At 43.2% G+C, this 24404-nt stretch overlaps 1 protein-coding gene across 4 annotated transcripts in view; it reads left to right on the top strand.

Annotated features, from left to right (window-relative positions):
- The first annotated feature begins 2115 nt into the window (after positions 1–2115).
- Positions 2116–24404, top strand: part of LOC134611085 (heterogeneous nuclear ribonucleoprotein R) — a 119593-nt gene continuing 97304 nt past the window's right edge. The window contains exon 1 of one of the 4 annotated variants that reach the window (XM_063454672.1): positions 2116–2241. The gene's annotated coding sequence lies outside the window, so the exon portion shown is untranslated. The remainder of the gene's footprint in view (positions 2242–24404) is intronic. The other 3 variants (XM_063454645.1, XM_063454636.1, XM_063454664.1) reach the window with 3 other exon arrangements.

Below are 24404 nucleotides of genomic sequence, written 5' to 3'. Positions count from 1 at the left end.
TGACCGTCTCAGGGATGCCTATACTAATATGGACTCCCGCATCAACACCAGAACTTGAGGATCCTGGTGTGTCATGGGGCCTTGTAATAGGTCTGGACGTACTAGAATTTCCCTTGGAAGTTCCAGAATCATCTTATTCATCATAGGAATTAGAGTCGACACGGTCTTCCACTGTCACCTTTTGCATTGCCTTTTTAGGAAAGTCGAAAACAGCAAAATATGTACATCAGACCAAAATTCTAAATTTGATTCAGTGTATCCTGAACCTGAGCATTCTGGTCCTAGCCTGTAAAAAAATACTTATGGACCTGGTAGTTCCAGGAAATGGCCGTCAGATCTATGTAGGGTATCAGATAATCTGCGTCAACCGCGAGGATACGTCAGGACATGGTTGCCAATCCATCTTGTCCACAGTTATTCGGCTCCAGCAAACAGCTATTGTATTCTGAGCCACTGTTTGTTCTTCTGAGCCCTGATCATCTTCAAATGCACTGCAGTTTTCCAATGACTTGCGGTATTACATGCAACAGTATTAAATGCAAATTTAAATGAAACAGTTTTAAATGCCACACAGCTTAAATGCTTCCTAGCAAAAGCACAACCGCATAATGTACCACAATCTTAAAAATAAGGTACAGCTGTATAATGCACTAGTTTAAAGATATCAAAGCTTAAATGCATCACAGTATAAAAGCACAACTGCATAATGTACTACAGTAAAACAGGCAAATAAAGATTACAAAAACAGAAAAAAACATACATGTCCATAAGTAAAGGGAGCAAATTGCTCACGTCCTAAGGGCTGTAGGACAGGAAAAAAACTGAGGACCTTAGGGATGGAGCCTCCTTTTAAAACCTTGGTGGTTTTCCTGTCCTATCGGCTGTAGGGGAGGAGCTAACCCATGTGTATATGCTGCCATGATTAGCCAGGAAAGTTTATTTTCTGAAGAATCAAGTTGTCCCCATAAGAGACTGCCATGAATCAGGTGGACACAAAATTGGGATCAGACTTATAAATCAACCTTGCTAAAGCGTAAACAGGAAAAAGTAAAAGACACACAGAGGAACACACATATACTGACACACAGGCATACATACTGACAGGCTGTCACTTCCTTCAAGCACTGGCTGTGGCTGCCATTCTTAAAGGGACCCCAGCTATTAAAGGGCCGCAGCACTGACCATGCCCCTGAAGACATATGCCCATCGGGTGGCTCTAAGTGCATGGGGGCCCTGGTGCAGCTGCACTGGAGGTCGTTCCGCCGCTACAGATTTGGAATGTGGGGCCTGGACGGCTGGGCCCACAAGAAATGCCAGGCCAGTGAAAACCATCATGGTTGTCACCACCTGACGGCAGCACTGGCAGATGAATGTTGACTGGGACTCCAGAATATACTTATAAATTTGAGAAACCAAGGTCAGTAAGGCGACGGGCTATCCTACCAGAAAGAAACCAACTCACTATCTCCCATAGAGGAGATATATAATAGAAGCTCGGGTGGTTTAAGGAGAATGCAATACAAAATAAAGTATAACAGAATGAAATATGAATATAACAAAATGAAATGAAATATGTACAATAAAGTAAAAACAAAAAAAGTAATCACTAAATAATGTCAAATTATATGGCAATATAAGTGAGCATATACAAAGAAATATGCAGAAATCCCCACAGACCAATTCCGATCTCCTGTCAATAAACACAAGGAGAATTCCATTTTTTTTTTTAAGTAGTTAACCAAAGGACCTGCATAGATTTTCCTGGGGGGGGGGGGGGGGGTTGTAGTGGGACTGGGGAAGGGTCTTCAGCAGTGATGATAAGAGCAATTCCAGAGAGCTGATGTCGGGCATACCATGAATATAGCTTTCACTCTGTCTCTATCTTTTGACACATTCTTTCTCCATCCATTCTCTGCTCTCAGAAAGGATTCCAAGGACCTCCCCATGATTGGACAAAACCTAAGACCAATCATAGTCGGCGTTTCACAGCTGGACTCTGCAACGTTTTCTCTCCGCCGCTCTCATTGGCTCCAAGAATCCCCCCTCCATTCCCGCTCCTTTCCCTCTCAAGCGAAGCAGCTTGCAGGCCCTTGGAATGTGATTCCGCAGACCCCGCACGGCGCTCCTGATTGGTGGAAAAGGCAGAGGAGAAGGGGGCGTGTCCTGGCTCGGGGAGACGCGCCATTTTACCAGCGTAGTGCAGTAGCATTGGGGCTCAGGGTGTCGCAGCTCGCCCGGTGGGTGAGTAGTGCTTATTTCATAGTCAGTTCAATGGCGGAAGCTCGCGGTTTGCGGCTGCTGTGAAGTTCCGTGTCAGAGGTTTGGCTGGTGGCCGCAGACTGTCAGTGTGAGCCTCAGGCTACCGCCTTTGCTTTGTTGTGTAGTGATAAGCAGGAGGCGTGGAGCCGGTATCTGTTTGAATGGGGTTAATAATTGTACATACACGGAGAGCGAGCGAGAGAGAGGCTATACAAACACTACATTGGCTGCTAATATAAGGTGCAATGCTGGATACAGACACACTGATAATATAACCTGCCAGCATGCAGGGAGACACCAGCTTTCAGAAATGTTATTACAATAAATAGGGCGATTTCATACAGCAGCATATACATTGTCTACGGGGATTATTTACCAAACAGCGAATTTTAATGAATTAAATATTTATATATTTTCCAAAACTGCACCCTCTCTCCCCCCCCCCCCCCCCCCTATCCCCATGTATTATTCACTCCATTCTGAATTCTACCAATTAAAACCTCGACTGGCAAAATTTAGGCAATAGAATGGCCAAGCTGTCACTATAGCTTTGCCTTTGTTGAAGGTTTTATTATTTTTTCTTCATTAGTATTTAATTTTGAACAGTTTATTAGTTAAAAAAAAAACATATAAAAAGCCGTTTGCCTAAATTGTGTGACTGTGCTATTGTACATTTTTTTTGTACAATATTACAAAATTTTACATTTGCTATAGGTAAGTGGATAATAGTCAATTTTTCCTAAATCTGTAGTTCATATGCATGTAACCCTAAAATAGAACGCTAGCATCTTTCTGCATTCATGTATATGAATGTGTGTAGGTGCTTCATTTGTATTTATATAGCACACTTTAACTTGGAAATTATTTTCTTTACATGTTAGTTGAATAGATGATGGCTTATTTAAAAAAGAAAAAAAAAATATATATATATATATATACTGTACCTTGCACTCAGGCTACCAATTCGTTCAAAACCGGGTGCATTACCAGGGCCAAAACATCATAGATTCAAATAGTATGGCTGCACTCACGGATGTTTCTTTAAAAAATAACTTATTCTGGTTCCATTAAAATAGATCGATGAAAGTCCACAAGTTGGTCTATTTTAATGGAACCAGAATAAAAGTTATTATTTTTTTAAAGCAATATCCGTGAGTGCAGCCATACTATATATATATGTGCTCGGAATTTAATATGAAATGGATATTTGATTGATATGAAAAGTTGGTTGTGGTGTGCCGAAACCAACGTCCGAGTGGGCCTGTAAATAAAAGAGGGCCCACCAAGGAGAATTGTATGTTCTAAGGGTGCTGGTGGGTGGGGAACACTTGAACTTGAACGTCAGAGGTGAGTAGGGGCTAGTGGTTTAAGTAGGGGACTTACTCCTCCCACAAATTCAGGCCTAATGGCCTTTCTACTTGTGCTCGGAATTTAATATGAAATGGATATTTGATTGATATGAAAAGTTGGTTGTGGTGTGCCGAAACCAACGTCCGAGTGGGCCTGTAAATAAGAGGGCAAAGAGAAGTTTGAAAGAACACACTTTATTGCATTTGTTTACATGACTAAATTCCTGAAGGCCTGGCGAAGCTCTCGTTCTGATCGTGGAGTGTACGTATTGTATATAGAGGATTTCCAACGACCCAGTCTTTAAAGATGTGGACCGGAGTGTTAGAACTAGAAGCTGCTGAAGCGGCTCCTATGCGGAAGGAATGCTCTGAGGATGAAGCTGGTTGTAACTCAATTACCCCAATAAAAAATTCTAACATGCGTGGTGAATTTTCTGTAGTGAGTGGGTGCCCTTGTAGTTGCAAGAGTGGTGAGTTTGCAAATTATGCGTTATTTGTAGACCGTAGGTGGGCTAGTGCCTTAACTGGGCACCAAGCATTGTTTGTTGGAAGAGATGGATGATAGTGGGGTGTGGTGAATGATTAGTTTTGGTAGATGGAATAGTGAGAATGTAATAATCGTCTACTTTAGTGAGTTGTGATGTTTTAAGGTTGTGTGTGGTATCTCCTTGACAAACAACCGTAAATTCCCTAGGTCTTAGGAACCCATAAAAGCTAGATAGATAACCGATTTGATCACCAGGTTTGTGTTTCGAATCAAATGGGGATTCGTCAAGGAGATTGCTGAGTAGTCTGAAGATAGGCCCATCTATTGGAAGTCTGGTGGTGATAACTGGAACCGAAACTTTAAAGATGCCCTTTAAGATTTCTTAATGGGGTAGGATGAAAAACAAAGGGGTGTTGTAAGGGAAATTAGTGAGGCTGTGATGCTGCACCCCCGTGAGGTATAATTTGATTGTATAGTGTGAAAGTTTTAAGTGTAAGTGGAAAAGGAGGCAAAAGCCACCATGGTTTGGGTAGAAAAATCACCTTGTAATCCAAATTCCGCTGTGAATTAATTGAAGATGGTAAGTGCCCTATTGCAGGTGATAGTTGTGCTGGGTGATAGTGCTTGGTGTGTGAGAGCCCTAGCGTGGTGCATAAGTTTGTTTAATCCAGGATTAACTCGTGAAACGTCTGTGTTCTGGATGGTTGATGGTGGGCTGACGGGAGCGCCTGGAAAAAATACCTGGAATTGAGATCGAGACAGAGCATCAGCGGCCGTGTTGTGAATACCCGGGAATACTGGACGGTTGCTGCCAGCCAGGTCAGCTTGCGGGTCGGCCGCATAATGGTAAGGGAGGATGAGCGCCCTTTGTTAATGATATCGCAAGCTGACGAATTGTCGGAATAGCATCTTACTGCCCTGCCGGACCAGAGGTGACCCCAGGTGTGTGCGGCCGCCACGATGGGATAAATTTCAAAAAGGGGAGATGTAACTCTAAAAACCCGGCAAGGCCAGTGACCCCTAAACCAGTGATTCCCGAATATAGCTGTGAACCCCGTGTTGGCTGCAGCGTCAGTGTAAATGCAGGGTGAGGAGTTGGAGAGAGGGGGAATAAACATGGAGATACCGTTCCACAGTCAAAAACTTTCCCCACGTGAGTAGGTCAGCTTTGGCGTGTTGGTCCAACGTAATTGGGCATGCGTCCGGTACCCTGTGAAGCAGACAAAGAAGCCTGGACACGAAGGATCTTCCCTGCGGAATGATGCGCATCGCGAAATTCAGGGACCCTAGTAAGGACTGAAGTTCTTTCCTGGTGCATACATCACTCCGCAGGAACATTTATATTTCCCCTCTGAGGCGGGCCAATTTCCCAGGGGGGAGACTGGCACGGAAGGTACAGCTCTATCCCTAGGAAAGTGAGTTTATTAGTGGGTCCGATAGTTTTTAGAGGGAGACAAAAGGTACACCAAGGGTGGAAAAAGTGCAGAGGTGCTGAGAATGTCAGTGGGTGTGTGTGCGCTTGGTTCTATTATGAGAAAGTCATCTAAGTCATGAATGGCTGCGTGACACCTAATAATGTTCAGAAGCAGCCAGCATAGAGTTTCTGCGAAAATATCGAACAGTTTTGGGCTGCTCTTGGACCTGAAGTAAGTCACGTGGAAAAAATAGTACCTGTTACGCCATTTAACACCGTGCAAGTGCCAAAGTGATGGGTGCAGGGGCAGTAATCTAAATGCGTTAGTTATGTCTGTTTTACTAAGCCAAGCGTTGTTACCGGTTGAGATGATGGTTTGTATGGCGTTGTTGATTTTACGTACTGTAGTGAGAATTCGTCTGCGGGAATGAGTGTGTTAATGCTGTTGTAGGACCCCCCAGACGGGTGGCCGCATGGATGCTGACATGACAGGGTGGTCCCTGGTAAGATTTCCGGCGTGTGTTTTCCGGCCCCCCGGTGAGACCACAGTGCGGTGTGGTGGGGACCGGAATGTAACTCACGTGTAGCTAAAAAGCCGGACCGCCGAAACCGGAGGAGTTTAGCCGTGCAGCCAACACACCAGACGCCCGAACCGGAAGTGACGTGAACCAGGAAACCCGCGAACCGGAAGTAGATCGAGGAACACTTCAACTCGAACGTCAGAGGTGAGTAGGGGCTAGTGGTTTAAGTAGGGGAATTACTCCTCCCACAAATTCAGGCCTAATGGCCTTTCTACACACATACATATATATATATATATATATATATATATATATATATATATATATATATATATATATATATACACATACCAATGACATGAGTGTTGTCAGCTCCTGTCAAGTATAGATTCTTAATTGTAGGTGGTATGCTCCTAAAGATGAGTTGCAGGGGATTGTAATTGCAGAAATTATTTAGATTGGTGAGATATATGTGGTATACCATGGGATAGGTTTAGTTGATTGATTCTGAATATAACTGATTAAAGTTACTGTCACTGTCTGAGGACTTTGCAGAATTTGAAACACTCCCAACTTTGACATTGCTGTTGGGCAGGGGATGCAGGAAAAGTGAGTTCTACTGGCCTGAACCAAGACCTTGGTATCCTTCATAGACCAAACTTATTCTCTGAAGCCATTACTGGTGACATTGGGTGTATTGACACTTCTAGGCAACGGTAGCTCCGCCCAGTGTCTAGAATTGTAGGAAACATACATAAAACAAAGTACCGTAGTCTCTACTTTGACTTATGTTTTTAGTTAGAAGAAAACAAGAAAGACAGAGTAGGAAAGAGGAAGCGATTGGGAAAAGGATAGTACGGCGTGACAGTACAGCTTTTATGAAAAAAATTTTGTTCATGAATTACTCAGAAGTGATCTAGGTGTGAAAGCGTTGTTTTAAAGGACACCCTAGCACTGGTGACTCACTGATATGGGGCGGGGATGGTGGGTGGCGGCAGGGAGAATTAATGGCAAGATGACTCTCCGGTGGTTACAGTAGAAAAAGGTGAAGGTTCTAGAGTGGGGAGATCTCAAACATTCGGTTCATGCATGATGACCAAAGACTTTGCATGACCTGGAGTCATTTTGCCAAGACAAATGGGCAGCTTTACCACCTGCAAGAATTTGGGGCATCATAGACAACAATTACAAAAGACTGCACGCTGTCATTGATGCTAAAGGGGGCAATAGACTGTATTAAGAATGAAGGGTATGCAGACTTTTAAACAGGGGTCATTTCATTTTTTTCTTTGTTGCCATATTTTGATTTATGATTGTGCCATTCTGTTATAACCTACAGTTGAATATGAATCCCGTAAGAAATAAAAAAAAATGTTTTTGCTTGCTTATGTTTTCTTAAAAAATGGTACATATATTACCAAATCTCCAAGGGTATGCCAACTTTTTAGCACGTATATATTTCTTGCACCATAAAAAATGTTAATCAAAACATAAACATATGATTAATATTTAAAAAGATCCAATATGAAAATAATTAAATCATCTGTACCTAGCATATCTTGAGTAAATATCAACAAAAAAAGAATTTACTAAAAGTTAGCTTTCTTTTCCATTGTTTTAATTTTTCTCCTTTAACTAAAATATCTCTGCAATCTAACATAAAAAATACATATATGATAAATCTTAATCATTAATCTCTTTAGCTTTGGGGCATTAATGTTTCTAACTGAAAGATCAACTTGGTTCCTAATTTTTATATCCTCTTTGCCCCAGAGTTTCCATCAGTTATAACCTGTTGTTAATATAGAATATGAAAGCAGATAAGAAGCGTTTGGTCTATCTAGTCTGCCCAATTTTCTAATTACCGTATATACTTGAGTATAAGTCGAGTTTTTCAGCACATTTTTTGTGCTGAAAAACCCTCACTCGACTTATACTCGAGTTAATGTCTGTATTATGGCAACTTACATTGCCATAATACAGACAAGGACCGCCGGGCTCATTACAAGCCTGGCGGTCCTGTTGGGGGGCTGGCAGAGAGCATTAACTTACCTTCCTGCAGCTCCTGTCAGCTCCCTTCTCCTCCGTGCAGCTCCCTTCTCCTCCGTGCAGCTCCCTTCTCCTCCGTGCAGCTCCTCTGTCAGCTCCCACTGTAAGTCTCGGGTCACCGCGGCTCTCGCGAGACTTACAGTGGGAGCTGACAGAGGAGCTGCACGGAGGAGAAGGGAGCTGACAGGAGCTGCAGGAAGGTAAGTAACCGCTCACTGTCAGCCCCCCCTCCTACACAGCCCATACACTGGACCACCAGGGAGTGAGAGCCCCCCTCCCTGGCAAGCTAACAAGCAGGGAGGGGGGACGAAAATTAAATCAAATATTAAAAAAAATACAATAAAATATATTAAAATAAAAAAATTATAATAAAAATGCCCTCCTCCCACCCAGTACACACACACTCTGCATTCTACACACACTCTGCATTCTACACACACTCTGCATTCTACACACACTCTGCATTCTACACACACTCTGCATTCTACACACACTCTGCATTCTACACACACACACACAACACACACACACACACACTCATACAAACAATCTGCATTCTACACACACTCATACAAACACACACTCTGCATTATATACACACACACTCATACAATCTGCATTCTACACACACTCTGCATTATATACACACACTCATACAAACAATCTGCATTCTACACACACTCATACAAACAATCTGCATTCTACACACACTCATACAAACAATCTGCATTATATACACACTCATACAAACAATCTGCATTATATACACACTCATACAAACAATCTGCATTATATACACACTCATACAAACACACACTCTGCATTATATACACACACACTCATACAAACAATCTGCATTCTACACACACATACAAACACACACTCTGCATTATATACACACACACTCATACAAACACACACTCTGCATTATATACACACACACTCATACAAACACACACTCTGCATTATATACAAACAATCTGCATTCTACACACACATACAAACACACACTCTGCATTATATACACACACTCATACAATCTGCATTATATACACACTCATACAAACACACACTCTGCATTATATACACACTCATACAAACACACACTCTGCATTATATACACACTCATACAAACACACACTCTGCATTATATACACACTCATACAAACACACTCTGCATTATATACACACTCATACAAACAATCTGCATTCTACACACACTCATACAAACAATCTGCATTCTACACACACTCATACAAACAATCTGCATTCTACACACACTCATACAATCTGCATTCTACACACACTCATACAAACAATCTGCATTATATACACACTCATACAAACAATCTGCATTATATACACACTCATACAAACAATCTGCATTCTACACACACTCATACAAACAATCTGCATTCTACACACACTCATACAAACAATCTGCATTCTACACACACTCATACAAACACACACTCTGCATTATATACACACACTCATACAAACACACACTCTGCATTATATACACACACACTCATACAAACAATCTGCATTCTACACACACTCTGCATTATATACACACACTCATACAAACAATCTGCATTATATACACACTCATACAAACAATCTGCATTATATACACACTCATACAAACACACACTCTGCATTATATACACACTCATACAAACACACACTCTGCATTATATACACACTCATACAAACAATCTGCATTATATACACACTCATACAAACAATCTGCATTCTACACACACTCATACAAACAATCTGCATTCTACACACACTCATACAATCTGCATTCTACACACACTCATACAAACACACACTCTGCATTATATACACACACTCATACAAACAATCTGCATTCTACACACACATACAAACACACACTCTGCATTATATACACACACACTCATACAAACACACACACTCTGCATTATATACACACACACTCATACAAACACACACACTCTGCATTATACACACACACTCATACAAACAATCTGCATTCTACACACACTCATACAAACACACACACACTGCATTATATACACAGTGTGTGCGTATATAATGCAGAGTGTGTGTGTGTTTGTATGAGTGTGTGTGTATAATGCAGAGTGTGTTTGTATGAGTGTGTATATCGTTCTAAAAATCACAGAATTTCATAGCCCCAAGTTTTACCCTCGACTTATCCACGAGGCATAGCATATTTCACAATTGTTGGTCACAAAACTGCCCTCGACTTATACATGAGATCGACTTATACACGAGTATATACGGTAGTCCCTGGCCTTATCATATAGTTAGGATAGCCTCTGCCTATCCCACGCATGCTTAAACTCCCTCACTGTGTTAACCTCTACCACTTCAGCTGGAAGGCTATTATATGCGCCCATTACCCTCTCTGTAAAGTAATACTTCCTGTTGTTATTTTTAAACCTTTGCCACTCTAATTTAAGACTGTCCTCTTGTTGTGGTAGCTGTCCGGATTAGCATTATGTAATTGTTTAAAGCAGGGCTCGACAAATCCTAGGTTGCCATGATGACCAGGAAATTTGTCCTGGCGCCTGGTGTTTGTGAGGCTGTTCAGCCCCCGAGGGGACAAGCTGCCTAAGAGCAGAGTCGGGCAGGCGGCTAACAGAGGGAGGCAGACTTGTGTAGTATGGAGGGAGTAGGGCGGGCACAACTTCTGGATTGCTGAGGGAGGGAGGCGGGCACCCTGCTTATGGAGAGCTGAATGAGGGAGGCGTGCGGTTGACTTAGTGCTGAGGCGAGGGAGCTGTAATCTCCTTGCACGCCTTGCAGTGATGCCGGGAGCTGGGTTATGACGTCAGTCCGGCCCCCAGCTCGTTAAACGGTGCCCGAGAGGGAGCTGAGTAGGGAAATGACAGCAGCCCCACTGGACCCCAGGAAAAGCCTTACCACTTACCACGTAGGGAGGCTGGGTGGATCTAAATTAAAATAAACAAACAAGTAATTACTTGTGAGTCTGTCTGTGAGTGAGTGAGTGTGGGTGTGTTCCCTCCAATCACATGGGGAAAAAAAGTTTTTACTCACCTTTTTTCCCACACTGTGCTGGTGATCTCGCGACTGGCCCCACATCTTGATGATCTCAGCTAATCCAATGTTTCCCATAGGAATGTATTGGGAGACTATTGCACATTCACGGCAAAATGCCACTGCACCAATTTGACTTATCATAGAGATGCATTTGAATCAATGCATCCCTATAGGGAACATTAAAGTAGGTGCTGCACATTGTTAAGCACAGACCCAGGAAGCACCTCTATAGGCCATCTGAGTGACTGTCGCTAGAGGTGTCACCAGGCAGCAATGTGTAAACACTGCTTTTTGTCTGAAAAGTCAGTGTTTACATTAAAAAGTGGTCAGGGACAGGATATAGACTTCAGAACAACTACATTAAGCTGTTTGTCAAGCCCTGGTTTACAGTGTTTAGGATTAGATGTAGTAGACTTGGGATTTATTATAGAGATCCTAAGTTCCCTAAATCTTGTTTTTAGCGATCTAGAAGTCTGCCCAACATACTGATAACCACATGCATAATTTAATAAATAATAAATGTGCTTTCACAATTACATTTTCTATATACTGCAAAATCTGTACTATTGGCGTGGGAACTAAACTTTTCTGACACTTGATTAACCCCTTAAGGACTGAGCTAAATGTACACTTTGTGATCAAAACGTAAACAAAAACTCCAATTTGCGCGATATGTCTGTTCAGGCTGTTCACCTCTTTCATATTATGTGCACCCACACTTATTATATATCATTTTATTCATGGGAAACAGGGCTTTCATTTAACATCAAATTTTTAGGTATGAAACATAATTTGATATGAATAATATATTAAAAAAATGGGAGAAAATAAGAATTGTTTTAAATTGTTTTTTTTTTGTTTTTTTTTTTAGTTCTACGTGACATTTTAACTGAAGGTCATAATACGGTATGCTTTTACTGCAATAAAATACACGTATTTGTATTCAGGAATGTCTCACGTGTAAAACAGTACCCCCTATTTACAGGTTTTATGGTGTTTTGGGAAGTTACAGGGTCATATATAGTGTGTTACATATTTCAGTTTTTTTCACATTAAAATTTGCCAGATTGGTTGCGTTGCCTTTGAGACCGTATGGTAGCCCAGTAATGAGAATTACCCCCATGATGGCATACCATTTGCAATAGTAGACAACATGGGTATGTCCAGTCTTTTTTAGTAGCCACTTGGTCACAAGCACTGGCCAAAGTTTTGTGTGAAAAATGAAAAAAAAACTATTTTGAACGCCAATTTTGGTAGGTGTTTGTGACCAAGTGGCTACTAAAAAAAGACTGGACATACCCCATTTGCAATACCTTGGGTTGTCTACCTGGGCTACCATACCAGTCTCAAAGGCAACGTAACCAATCTGGTGAATTTCAATGTGAAAAAACTGAAACACAAGCCTTATTTTTGACTCTGTAACTTTTGAAAACACCATAAAACCTGTACATGAGGGAGGGGTACTGTTATACTCGGGAGACTCCGCTGAACACAAATATTAGTGTTTCAAAACAGTAAAATGTATCACAACAATTATATCGTCTGTGTAAGTGCCATTTGTGTGTGAAAAATGCAAAAATAAAGTCACTTTCACTGACGATATCATCGTTGTAATACATTTTACTGTTTTGAAACCCAAAATGGAGACGTAAAAGCGGAGTGACAGCATAGGAGATTTAAGTAAGATTTGTAGGTTTAGAGGAAAATTACCATAGTTTACCTGCAAAAGTCTTGATTCAAGCAAACTGTACTTGTGACATGGTACAATATACAAAGCCCCGGCGTGAGTGATAGTGGTCGTGAAACTGCGTGAAGCTTGCGTACCTGTCGTGGTGTAATTGTGTGCTTAGTTCAAGATTAGCTCATGGGATGGTGGTATCCTGGATGGTAGGTAGTGGGTCGTAGGGAGTGCCTGAAAGAAGACCTTAAATTGAGAGCGTGAAAGAGCGTCGACGGCTTTGTTGTGGACACCAGGAATGTAAATGTAGACTAGAAAGAACTGAGAGGTTGCTGCCAGCCAAACCAGCCACATAATGGTTAGCGAGTATGACCGCCCTTGTTAATGATGTCGCAGGCTGCAGAGTTGCCAGAGCAGCATTTAACTGATTTGCCGGTCCAAAGATGACCCCATGTGAGGGTGGCCGCCACGATGGGGTAGATCTCCAACTGTCAGGATTACTGTTTGATCCAGAACGTAGAACTGTATAGCACGGATGACAAATAAGTAACCTATTACTGGTTGTAACGCACAGTTTCAGCAGACAAGGGGTTAAAATCGTTTAGGCAATAATCCCTTTTTCAAAGGCAGGCACAGCTACTGTAGAATCACCAAAACTCTCGAATTGGATATAAGTGAATGCACCAAACTCCCGAACTGCATACAAGGGAATAAGGTAGCACTCCAAACTCCCGAACTGGAACCTCACGAATAGCTGCTAGCAGACGAACAGGAAAAGCTCCCAAGCGGCTTACACTCCTGGCAATCAGTCTCTATCAGCGTACAGTGAATCCCCCCCAAGAACGAGACAAGGCTCCGTGTTGAGGGTCAAGCAGTGGTCTGTTTATTGAGGGCTACCTGCCCCTTTTTATGCAGGTCTCCCACCTGGTGGACACTCCCCTAGGGGACCAGATTGAAGACTGTAACAGTGGACAGACAAGTAGCATTTCAGGACATAGTCACAGCACTTCCCCACAATGCATCTTGGCTTCCTCTCCTCTGCCCTGGAGATAATTGAGAAGTAATTCAATTTTCTCCCAGGACAAAGGCAAAACTCCATTACACACGTGGGGACACAAAAACAGCAAACACTTTAAAATACATAAAGTCACCTTTTACACATAAAACATAGACAGGTCACATATTCCCAGATAGGAGGGGTAACCAGCAATAAAATGATAATGATAATAATTGTCATTCCCGAAGATTTAACAATAGGTTACTGAGCTGGTTACGTTAGCCATGCTAGCCCAAGTATATGTTTGATGCGCTACTCGTGAGGAGGTTAAGTAAGGCGAGAAAAAATGTTTCATCTGGGTGAATTGGGCGGGTGGCGTTTACCCGTGCTTAGTCAACTGCGCTAGTGCACAACTCTGGGGGATAGGGTGAACTGTTGTGATTTACAGCATGCATATTAATTGCGCTAGGCTACCTGCGCTGAGTTATAAGTGTGAGCATTTTGAATCGCTTTAAAGGGTTAACCTAGGTCAGCCACAAGTTATACGGCATGCGCGTGTTGTACATGGTAAAATGCTAAGCGAGATACACATTATTAATAGACATAACAGTACATTGCAGCAAGATCGGTTGTCTGTCTCAGAGAGGTCAGGCATAAAGTTTATCAGGACATAGTCCATTGCAACTGCGTAGCTGCGGTGGCGTGGCAGCGGTCTAGGCCGCCGTGCAGCAGTGATAGTTAATGAGTCACCCTATGCCTGCAGTCGGCATTGGCAAGGCACATGTTGAATAGTCCCAAGTGTAGGAAAGGTCAGCACAGGGCGCGGGCCCCCTCCAGCCCCAGGCCCTCTTTGAGGGTGGCATCTTCTGACCACTGGCTCGATGTCTCCATGAGGTCGAGGCAATCCCATTATGGGTGCAGTTGGTGCCGGATCTCTTTCGCCGCCAGCGGCGGGCGTTCCTCCTGCAGGGTGGCCGACGCTTTGGGGGTGTTACCCTCCTGGCCTCCGGCCTGGGCGGGCTGCGTGTTTTCGCGGTTAGCCTGTGGGTATTTGCTGTGCCCGGAGTGGGACACCTCTTCCCCGTGTCTCTCGCTCCATGCTTGCGGCCTGGCCTTGGTCGCGGCTGTGCTGTTCTCTGCACACCGTGAGGTCGGTTCGGTCTGCATGCTGCCGGTTTGGGTGGCTTGCTCGCCATCGACGCTTGAAGCCTCTGCTCCAACCTGTGCCAGAAACTTGCAAAGGCTGCGTTTATGCGTTGGTGGATATCGCAGAGCTCCCCTGTTTCAGGTAAGCGGTTCGTACATGAGGATTGCTTGACGCCGCCATTTTGGATTTACCATGCGGTAGGCTGTCTTGATGTTGCAGTGTGTAGGGCTGCATGCTTTGTTCGTGCTCGTTAATCCAGTCGCTTGATTTGGACCGAGATGTCCCCCATCGGTCCATAGGGGGGGGGGGGGGTAGGAGTTGACTCTATCGAGGGATCTTTGTCCGGGTCGGTCAGGCTGGGGAGCGGCCGTCTCCCTGCCGTCCGAACTCCGGTAGATCTCTGGGTGTGCTGCTCGGTCTCCGGGTGATGGCTGGTCAGAGTTTGGTACTGGGCGGTACCCCTGAGTGTCCCCAACATATTAGGAGCCTTCCAGTTGTGCTCGTGGCGATATTTGGGGGGATTATCCCCGAAAATTGTCGGTTGTAGCGGGAGCCGAGGCACAGCACGACCGCTCTGTCCGGATGCTAGGCTCCGCCCCTTGAATGGCTTTTAAACCAGAGGTTAATGGCCAGTGTAGTACAGCCTCTAGTTTTTTAGGATCCATTTGAAATCCCGATGCAGAGATGTTGTAACCCAAAAAGTGGACTTCAGGCTGGTCAAATATGCACTTTTCTAATTTACAATAAAGTTTATTTTTCAACAACGTCTGCAGAACCTGTTTCACATGGGAGTGGTGAGTTTGAAGATCAGGGGAATACACCAAAATATCGTGCAAATAAACCAAGACAAATGAGTAAATTAATTCCCTGAGTACATAATTTATAAAGTCTTGGAATACGGCCGGGGCGTTGCATAACCCAAATGGCATTACCATATATTCATAGTTTCCACTACGGGTATTAAATGCCATCTTCCACTCATGATTCTCTTTAATTCTAACCAAATTGTAAGCGCTCCTAAGATCAAGCTTAGTAAATACTTTAGCTCCCTGAAGTCTATCGAACAATTCAGAAATGAGTGGGATAGGGTATGCATTTTTTACAGTGATTTTATTAAGTGCCCTGTAGTCTATGCAAGGGCGTAACTCACCACCCTTTTTCTCAACAAAAAAGAATCCTGCACCAGCTGGTGAGGATGACTTTCTTATGTGCCCTTTGCTCAAGGATTCTTTGATGTATTCCTCCATTATTTTACTCTCCTGGTCTAGTGGAATAAACAGCCCCCTTAGGTGGCATAGCGCCTGGAAACAGGTTAATGGCACAGTCATATGCTCTGTGGGGAGGCAATACATCGGATTGAGCTTTGTTAAACACCTCCTGAAGTTCTCGGTATTGTATGGGAACTCCAGGAGTTTGGGGAGTGGTAGTGGGAAGTTCAATAGTACCCAATCTCTTTAGTACTGGTTTTATACATCTCCCCATACACTCTTTACCCCATTCTAATATCTCCCCATTAGCCCAGTCAATATAGGGATTGTGCTTACTCAGCCACGGAAACCCTAATATGATAGGACATGATGGAGAAGTAATAACCTGAAACGTCATCTCCTCCCTATGGGAGGCCCCAATAGAGATCGTAATAGGGACAGTTTCGTGGGTTATAAGCGGTTGTGTGAGTGGTCTACCATCAATAGCCTCTACAGCTAGCGGCCTAGGTCTCTCCCTGACCGGTATCTCATTACCCCTAATAAACTGGACATCAATAAAATTTCCAGCAGCTCCTGAGTCCATTAGGGCACTGCAAGAAAACTTCTTGTTATCAAGGGAAATAGATACCTCAAGGAGGAATCTACTTTTGTTTTTGTTAGAGGACAATTCCATCACACCTAAGATATGTCCCCTTAAGGTTCTTAGGTGCGGAAGTTTTCCGGACGCACTGGGCAATTAGTTATCATATGTCCCTTTCTACCGCAATATAGGCATAACCCCTCGCTTCTCCTATACTGTTTTTCGGCCTCCGACAGTCTAGTGACCCCCAACTGCATGGGTTCGGACAGTACAGGGAGGTTGGAAAAAACAGGTTTAGAGAATTGAGGTGCTAGGGACATAGCCGTACGTCTGGTCTTGCTTCTGGTGACTTCTCTGAGTCTTAACCTATTATCAATATCCATGACAAACGTAGTAAATTCGTTAAGACTCTTGGGTAATTCTTTAGCGGCTATCTCATCTAGTATAGTCTCTGAGAGACCCTTTTTGAATGCTGAGATTAACCCATTGTTAGTCCAGTCTACCTCGGAAGCAAAGGTACGGAATTCAATAGCATAATCCGAGATAGACCGGTTACCTTGTCTGATGTGCATTAGGGCAGTGGAGGCGTCATCCTCTCTACCCAATGGCTCAAACGTGAGCTTGAATTCGGCAAGGAATTCCTGGTAATTATGAGCTATGCTCCAATTACTCTCCCACAATGGATTAGCCCAGGCAAGGGCCTTGCCCTTTAATTGATTCATTAGATAACCAATTTTTGCTCTATCCGTGGGGAATGACCCTGGTGAGGCCTCAAAATGGTACTCCACCTGATTAAGAAAACCCCTGCATTCCTGGATATTGCCATCAAACTGTAGGGATAGCAATAGGAGTCCTATAAACAGTGGGTGGAGGTACACAGGTTAGAGGTGCTATAGGAGGAGACGCTGCAGGCGCGCCATTCTAGCGAGAAGCATACTGAAAGCCTGAGCGAATTGATCCATGCGGTGATCATTCTCTTCTAATTTCCTCTCGCAAGCAGCTATGTGCTGACACAGTTTTACAGGATCTATGGCCCTGTCGTAATGTCAGGATTACTGTTTGATCCAGCACGTAGAACTGTATAGCACGGATGAAAAGTAAGTAACGTATTACCGGTGCTTAGAAAGGCCTGATTAAACGTACATAGAATAGTCAAAAATACTTGCCGAGGTCAGGGAACACAGAAAGGGACACAGCGATGAGGAAAGCCAGGAGTCAGGATACCAGAATATAGAGAAGTCAATAAACAAAGCCAAAGTAAAAAAACAGGTAGAAAACTAATAACAGGAACGCGCTCTCGGACAACCACAAGGGAAACCACGACACTGCACTGAGCAGGATGAGAACTGGGCCTAAATTACCCCTCCTTTAGTTCTGATAGGCTGTAACCGGCCTTTGACCCCAAAGTCAGTTACCAGGTTTCATTTGCATAATTGCTGCTCGGCACAATTTTTCCTGTGTGGACAGTAAATGTCATTAACCACATTTCTATAAGCGTATGAATACGTGACACCAACAAAGTAGAGGTCTCTCTAAAGGCCGGCAAGGCATCCGTCACAGTGGGCCAGTCATCCCTAACCAGTGATTGCTGAAAATTGCTTCGAACCCTGTGTGTGCTGCTGCGTCTGTGTGAATTGAAAGTGAGTGTTCTGAAAGTGGGGGAATAAACGAAGAGATCCCGATCCATGTGGCCAAAACTACTGTAACATGTGTAAAGCTGCCCTGGCTGGATCGTCCCAAATGGTTGGGCACGAGTCTGCACCTCGTGGAGCAAATTTAGTAGCCCAGGGACAAGAGACCTACCCCGCGGAATGATACGCACTACAAAATTTAGGGACCCCAATCAGGACTGAAGTCCCCCCCTTCAGTGTGTGCAACACTGTGCAGGAACAGGACAATTCCGTTCCTACTGTGGGACAGATCGTCTGGTAGGCTGACTTGGAAAGTAGTGGTGTCCAATACTATGCCCCAAAAAGCGAGCCTGGTAGAGGGACCGAGAGTTTGCCTGGTGACCGAGGGCTCCAGAGTGTCGTGAAAAAGGGGGCTGTGGTGGTGTGAGCACTGTTGGGTGTTTGTGAACCTGTTGAATCAACACAAATACATCCAGATAGTGGATGACTGATGGACACCTGAATATATTTAGGAGTGGCCAGCATAGGGTTTCTGCGAAGATGTTAAATACCTAGGGTTGCTCCTAGAGCCAAACATAGGCCAGGCAGCGAAAAATACTTACACCTCCATTTTACACCGTGCCAGCGCCATAGTGAAGGGTGAATAGGTAGTAGATTAAAGGCGTTGGTTAAGTCTGTCTTGATCGACCAAGCCTTACTACCTGCTGAAGAGATCGACAATGCCATGCAAGCTATTGCGCAATGCAGTGAGAACTCCTCAGCGGGAATGAGGGAGTTGATGCTGGGAATGGAAGAAGAGTGCGGTGCGGAAGAGGTCTATGATCAAACGTATTTTTGGTATTGTGAAAGGCTACCCCCGTGGGATTGGTACCCCAAGATGAGAAATGTGAAGACCGGAAAGGGCAGATCGTGAAACCAGCGTATGATTGCTGTGGACAGAAGGTGGTACACCGTAAGTGGGTCAGTGGATGCAGATAATAGGTTAGGGCATACCTGTGTACCTGAAGGGGTGGTGACAAGGCACATGTGAAACCCCTGTAAGAAACCCATCACCAGAATCTACCAGATGCCTAGCTGGGTGTGATTGCAGATAATATTCCAGGATATTAATGTTAATCTTAGTTAGGCATATCTTAGGTGACAGTTGGGCTGTATATGTGGGCTAGGTGTGGGCTCTGGAGCACATGTGCAATACCCTGCATGTAGTGAAATAGCATACCACAGCAATAAAGTCATAGCGTGCCTGAGCCTTGACCAGAAATGAAATGGTCAGCCCAGCTTGTCCTTCTGCCCGCCTCCCTGTCTAGTACGTGGGGTGGAGTGGTGAGAAGTGGAAGTGGCTGTCTCTATATGAGAGGCAATGACAAACTGAGGAATGGAAAGCTTGTAAAGTTATGGGTCTCACTGGGTTATGGGTACTGTTAGGATGTCTTGGGAAGTTGAGTAGTGATGTTATTTCCATCGAGAATTCCCTTCTCTATGGAAATTGGAACAGAGTGGACCGGTGGGACGTATGGAGTAGTGATAGTGAGTGGTGGGGGACGGGGAGGGAAAATGAGGGGTAAGACAGACTGTATGACAGAGATCGCCAGGGAAGGGCCTGCCCGGGCTAACAAGAAACCTGGTGTGGCTATAGCCGATTCCATTTACCAGCCTGTTTGTCGTTTGGAGGCTGGCCGGGATAGCGACCGGGGTCCCCTGAGGAGTAAGCTGGCAGCCCTTGTGAACTAGAGCCAGGCCAAGGGGACGTTGGCCTTAGCAGTCGTGAGCCGTTATAGTTCTGCCTTACTGGCAGTGGCTGGAGAGGGGGATACCCCTGAGTCTTAGCTCTGCTGACATTTTAGGAATGGTCCAGAATCCCAGGTAATGAGGGTAGAAGGGGTGAGGGATTCCTTCGGAGACCCAGGCCTGACTGGCGTGCTGGGTATTTCGTCCAACAGCAGACCGATTATTGGGATGGATTCTTGTGACATTCTGAAAAGGAATAATGATTTGGATAAGTAAGGTGTCGTAGAGGGGGGGGGGGTGAGACTTTCGGAGAACTGGCCTGTTAGCTAGTGCCGATGCGAAGAATTTACCTAGAGTGACAGGTGAAGCCCTGCTAGTGCCAAGTGGCGGAGAGAGGCTCTACCTATGATTTGGGCCGAGGGAATTTTGTGGCCACTTGAACGTGGTGGCAGGATGTTGGCCTCTCGGTGACCGTAAGAGATTCAAAACATGTGGCTGTGACTTAGGAAGCCCTAGCTGTAGCCCTAAAGAAGGGCGAGGGAGGTAGCTAACTATGATTTTGGTCGTGAGGCTAAACCTCCGTGTATAATGTGGGGGTGTAGACCTCGCGGGACCGTAGTATTACTTTGGATAGCGAAGGTCAGTGCCTAACCCTCAATGCCAGTTCACTAGCCTGATGGGGCTTGTCTCTTAGAATGGTGTAATTGAATGTATGTATATACTTAACCTTGAGTATTGTCCTATTTCTTTGGTCAATGCGCAGGAAGATTTTGATATATTCTTGCTTCCGCAAGGAACGGGTCCGGTGAAGATATCCTAAGGGTAATATAGATGCTAGAGGGCCTGAGGCGTGCCTCTGGTATGCAAAGTGTAAAAAATGTCAAACATATGGGTAAAGTGTAATAAAGAAAATTTAACGTGTACGATGAGGGACCTGAACGTAGGTCCGTAAGTACAGACAAGCCCCCGGGGTTCCCACGATTGTGACGATTTACATGATACGAAGGCGAAGTGAGGCCTTAAGGAGAAACGTAGTCGTGGTGAATACGATTTACAATACCTGAAACTGAAATGCAGGGAACCAGGTAGTCTTGTTGGTGGTTTATGCCGTGCAACTTGGCGAAACTGCAGTAATGACACAGGTCTGAGTGAAGAAATGTAGAAACAATAGACAAGTAAAGTACCGTTAAATAAGTAGTAGCAAGGTGGTGTAGGTTTGTGTGATTGATGTTCTAATCGTAGTGAGGAATCTCAGACCTGGCCCGTTTGAAGTTTAGAACCCACTTTGGGAGTTGGGGGGAGGCTGAATGAGGCCATGGAGGCTGAATGAGGCCTCGAGGGGAAAAAGAGAACTGGTACACCTTCTTACCTGATACAGTAACACAGGATTATAGGATACCACATCTTCTTGAAGACTGTTTGGAGGAAACTAGTAGAACCTAAAAACATATGCAGTCTAAGTGTAAGGAACCGGTATATTAGGTATTTTAAGGAACAGAGGTATTAAAATCGTGTTAATGGTCTGTAATAAGTGTGGGGAAAAAGGACCGTAAGGGCTTAACCTGCGTAGAAAACTAATACATTAGTGAAAGTACAATAGACTAAGTCCCCGCGGGGTTAGATAATGCCTGGAGGTGTATTTTTTAACGTAACTTATAAAGAGAAAGTGGCCAAACTATGCCTTTAAGAAGATTACACTGTGAAAAATAGGTGTCCCATAATTGTGCCCATGGACGGGAATAGTAAAACACATATTATTTACCCAGTGGTGACTTTAAGAGCCATATAATAAAAAACACACACATTCATCTAGGATAAAATAATGTGAGTGCTTGGTTTAAGTAAATGGTGTAACAAGGTACATTTGCAGTAGATTTGTAAATTTAAACACTAGCCTCTTGCGTTCGTTTAAACGAATGAACAAGAGAACTGTAAATAGAAAAAACTCCTGCGTTCGGTTAAATGGAGCATATGAAAAGATTTAAACGAAAGCCAATTGCATAATCCGCTTTAGTCTAAGTGGAAACTAACGAAAGGCTGCACGAAAAAAGCAGTTTGACCGTGTTCGCCTGTATAAACGTACGAAAGAACAGACGAACGTAGGGTATGTGCGGTCGGTAAATTTTTATTTAAACGAAAGCGTGTGTACTCTGCGGTCGGCTGTTAGCCGCACGAACGCAGAAGTACACGAACAGCGTAATTGCACAAAACAGGTAAGTAATGAAGGGAGCCTATCCCCGCGTTTTTAGGCCCGAACGTGGGAAATAGCCGAGCGCTATTTCCCACATTATGCTTACGTGGATGTGCTGGTCTCGTGACCGGAAGCCGGGTAGCGAGTAGCAAAGTCGGGTAGAAGCCGGTGGACGGGCACGGAAGATGGAGGCAGGAGCTGCTGGCGACTGATTGTTTGCTGGAGACTGGACTTTGGCGGGAACAACGGACCGGAAGTGCTGATTGCTATGGAGACAAACAGCTTGCACGACAAAGGTATGTAGGGGGTAGGGTTTAAATAGGGTCATAACTCCTCCCACAAATTCAGGCCAAATGGCCTATATACATATATACATATATATATATATATATATATATATATATATATATATATATATATATATATATATATATATATATATATATATATATATATATATATATATATATACACACACACACCATTTGGCCTGAATATATATATATATTAGGATATGTATGTAGCCTAGAAAGCAACTCTTATAACATGATTATAATATGATGTTTTGTATAGAAAATAAAACAATTTATTGCTGTTCTGTCACTCTTCTTGATTGCAAGAGGATATAAAATGGCAGGCCTGACTTCCTTACTTCCTGCCACAGAAAAGTATGTTGAATTGCACACTTTATTAATTCATTATAGCAATCAGGGAATAGATTCAAGGATCAGTGTTGTGCAGTATAGAGTACCGGATAATTTTGCAGGTTATAATAGCATCTAAATAAAGTGTAGAACAGTAGTTCTTTTGTAACTGAATGTAGACAAAATACCAATATACATAAATTGTTTAATTATTTTGGTATTATTATAATGCTCCATTGCTATGAATGCAATTTGGTTCTTTTTGGGGGATGCAAAAAATATTCCATATACTATAAAAGAATAGAACACCCCACACTATTTCTGTGAAAGATGAATTGAAATCTAAATACCTAAAATTGTGTCTCTGGGAAGTTTTGAATACACAGATTACTATTTAATCATTTGTTTGTGCTAGCTGTACATCCCATGTTTAAAAAAATAATAAATACAAAAAAATAATAAATGCTGCTGTACTCTTTTTAATGTTGTATATGTAATTTTTGTAGTTTTACAAATAATGCTTGTTACTAATAGTTAAGAGATGAAACATTTTGAAGCCTTGGAGAAAAATAAGTTGTTAGATCTCTGAGAACAAGTAATAACTGAGACTTCAATAGTTCCGACTCAGGGTTCAATGTTTCTGCTCACTTGTGTCATAACAGAGATAACTTTGTAGGGAAGTCTGTGTACGATGATTTCAGTCTTTGGACTTACAAGGAAGTATTGGGAGGCTAGTGCACATGTGCTGCAAAACACCAATCTGTGCTAATTCACTACTGTTGTAAGAGAAACATTTAATCCATAACAGAGTTTGACTCTTTTATAGCAGAGCAAGTGCTTCTAGTGACTGTATTGGAGGGCAAATGGTGGTAAAGGGCAAAGAGTGTAATGGGCTATAGCTGAAGGAGGGCATGACTGAGGATGGGGGAGGGGGTTTGTAACGTAACAGGCAGGGGTATTCCCAATGGGAGATAGATATAGAAAAATAAAAAAAGTTAAAAATAACCGATAAAATGTCCAATTAAATGTGCAAACTTGCAAGTAGAACAGCCAAATCGTGTCTCTTTATGAAGATGCCGGATCCGGAAATGCTTGGGTTCCTTATCAGTATACTACACTATTTGGTTTTCCTCAATTTTTTTTTTTTGTATATCACGACAATATATGGTACTAATAATTTTGTAGATCTTATAGAAACATAGAATATGTTTTCTAAACACTTTCATTAGTCCCTGGCCTTATCTTAGAGTTAGGATAGCCTAGGATATGTCTATCCCATGCTTGCTTAAACTTCTTTACTGTGTTAACCTCTACCACTTCAGCTGGAAGGCTATTCCATGCATCCAGTACCCTCTCAGTAAAGTAATACTTCCGGATATTATTTTTGAACCTTTGCCCCTTTAATTTAAGACTTTGTCCTCTTGTTGTGGTACTTTTTCTTCTTTT

The sequence above is a fragment of the Pelobates fuscus genome, chromosome 1 (assembly GCF_036172605.1).
Source record: "Pelobates fuscus isolate aPelFus1 chromosome 1, aPelFus1.pri, whole genome shotgun sequence".
Lineage (NCBI taxonomy): Eukaryota > Metazoa > Chordata > Amphibia > Anura > Pelobatidae > Pelobates > Pelobates fuscus.
Note: the sequence above shows the minus strand (reverse complement) of the source record. Positions and strands in the feature narration are given on the sequence as shown.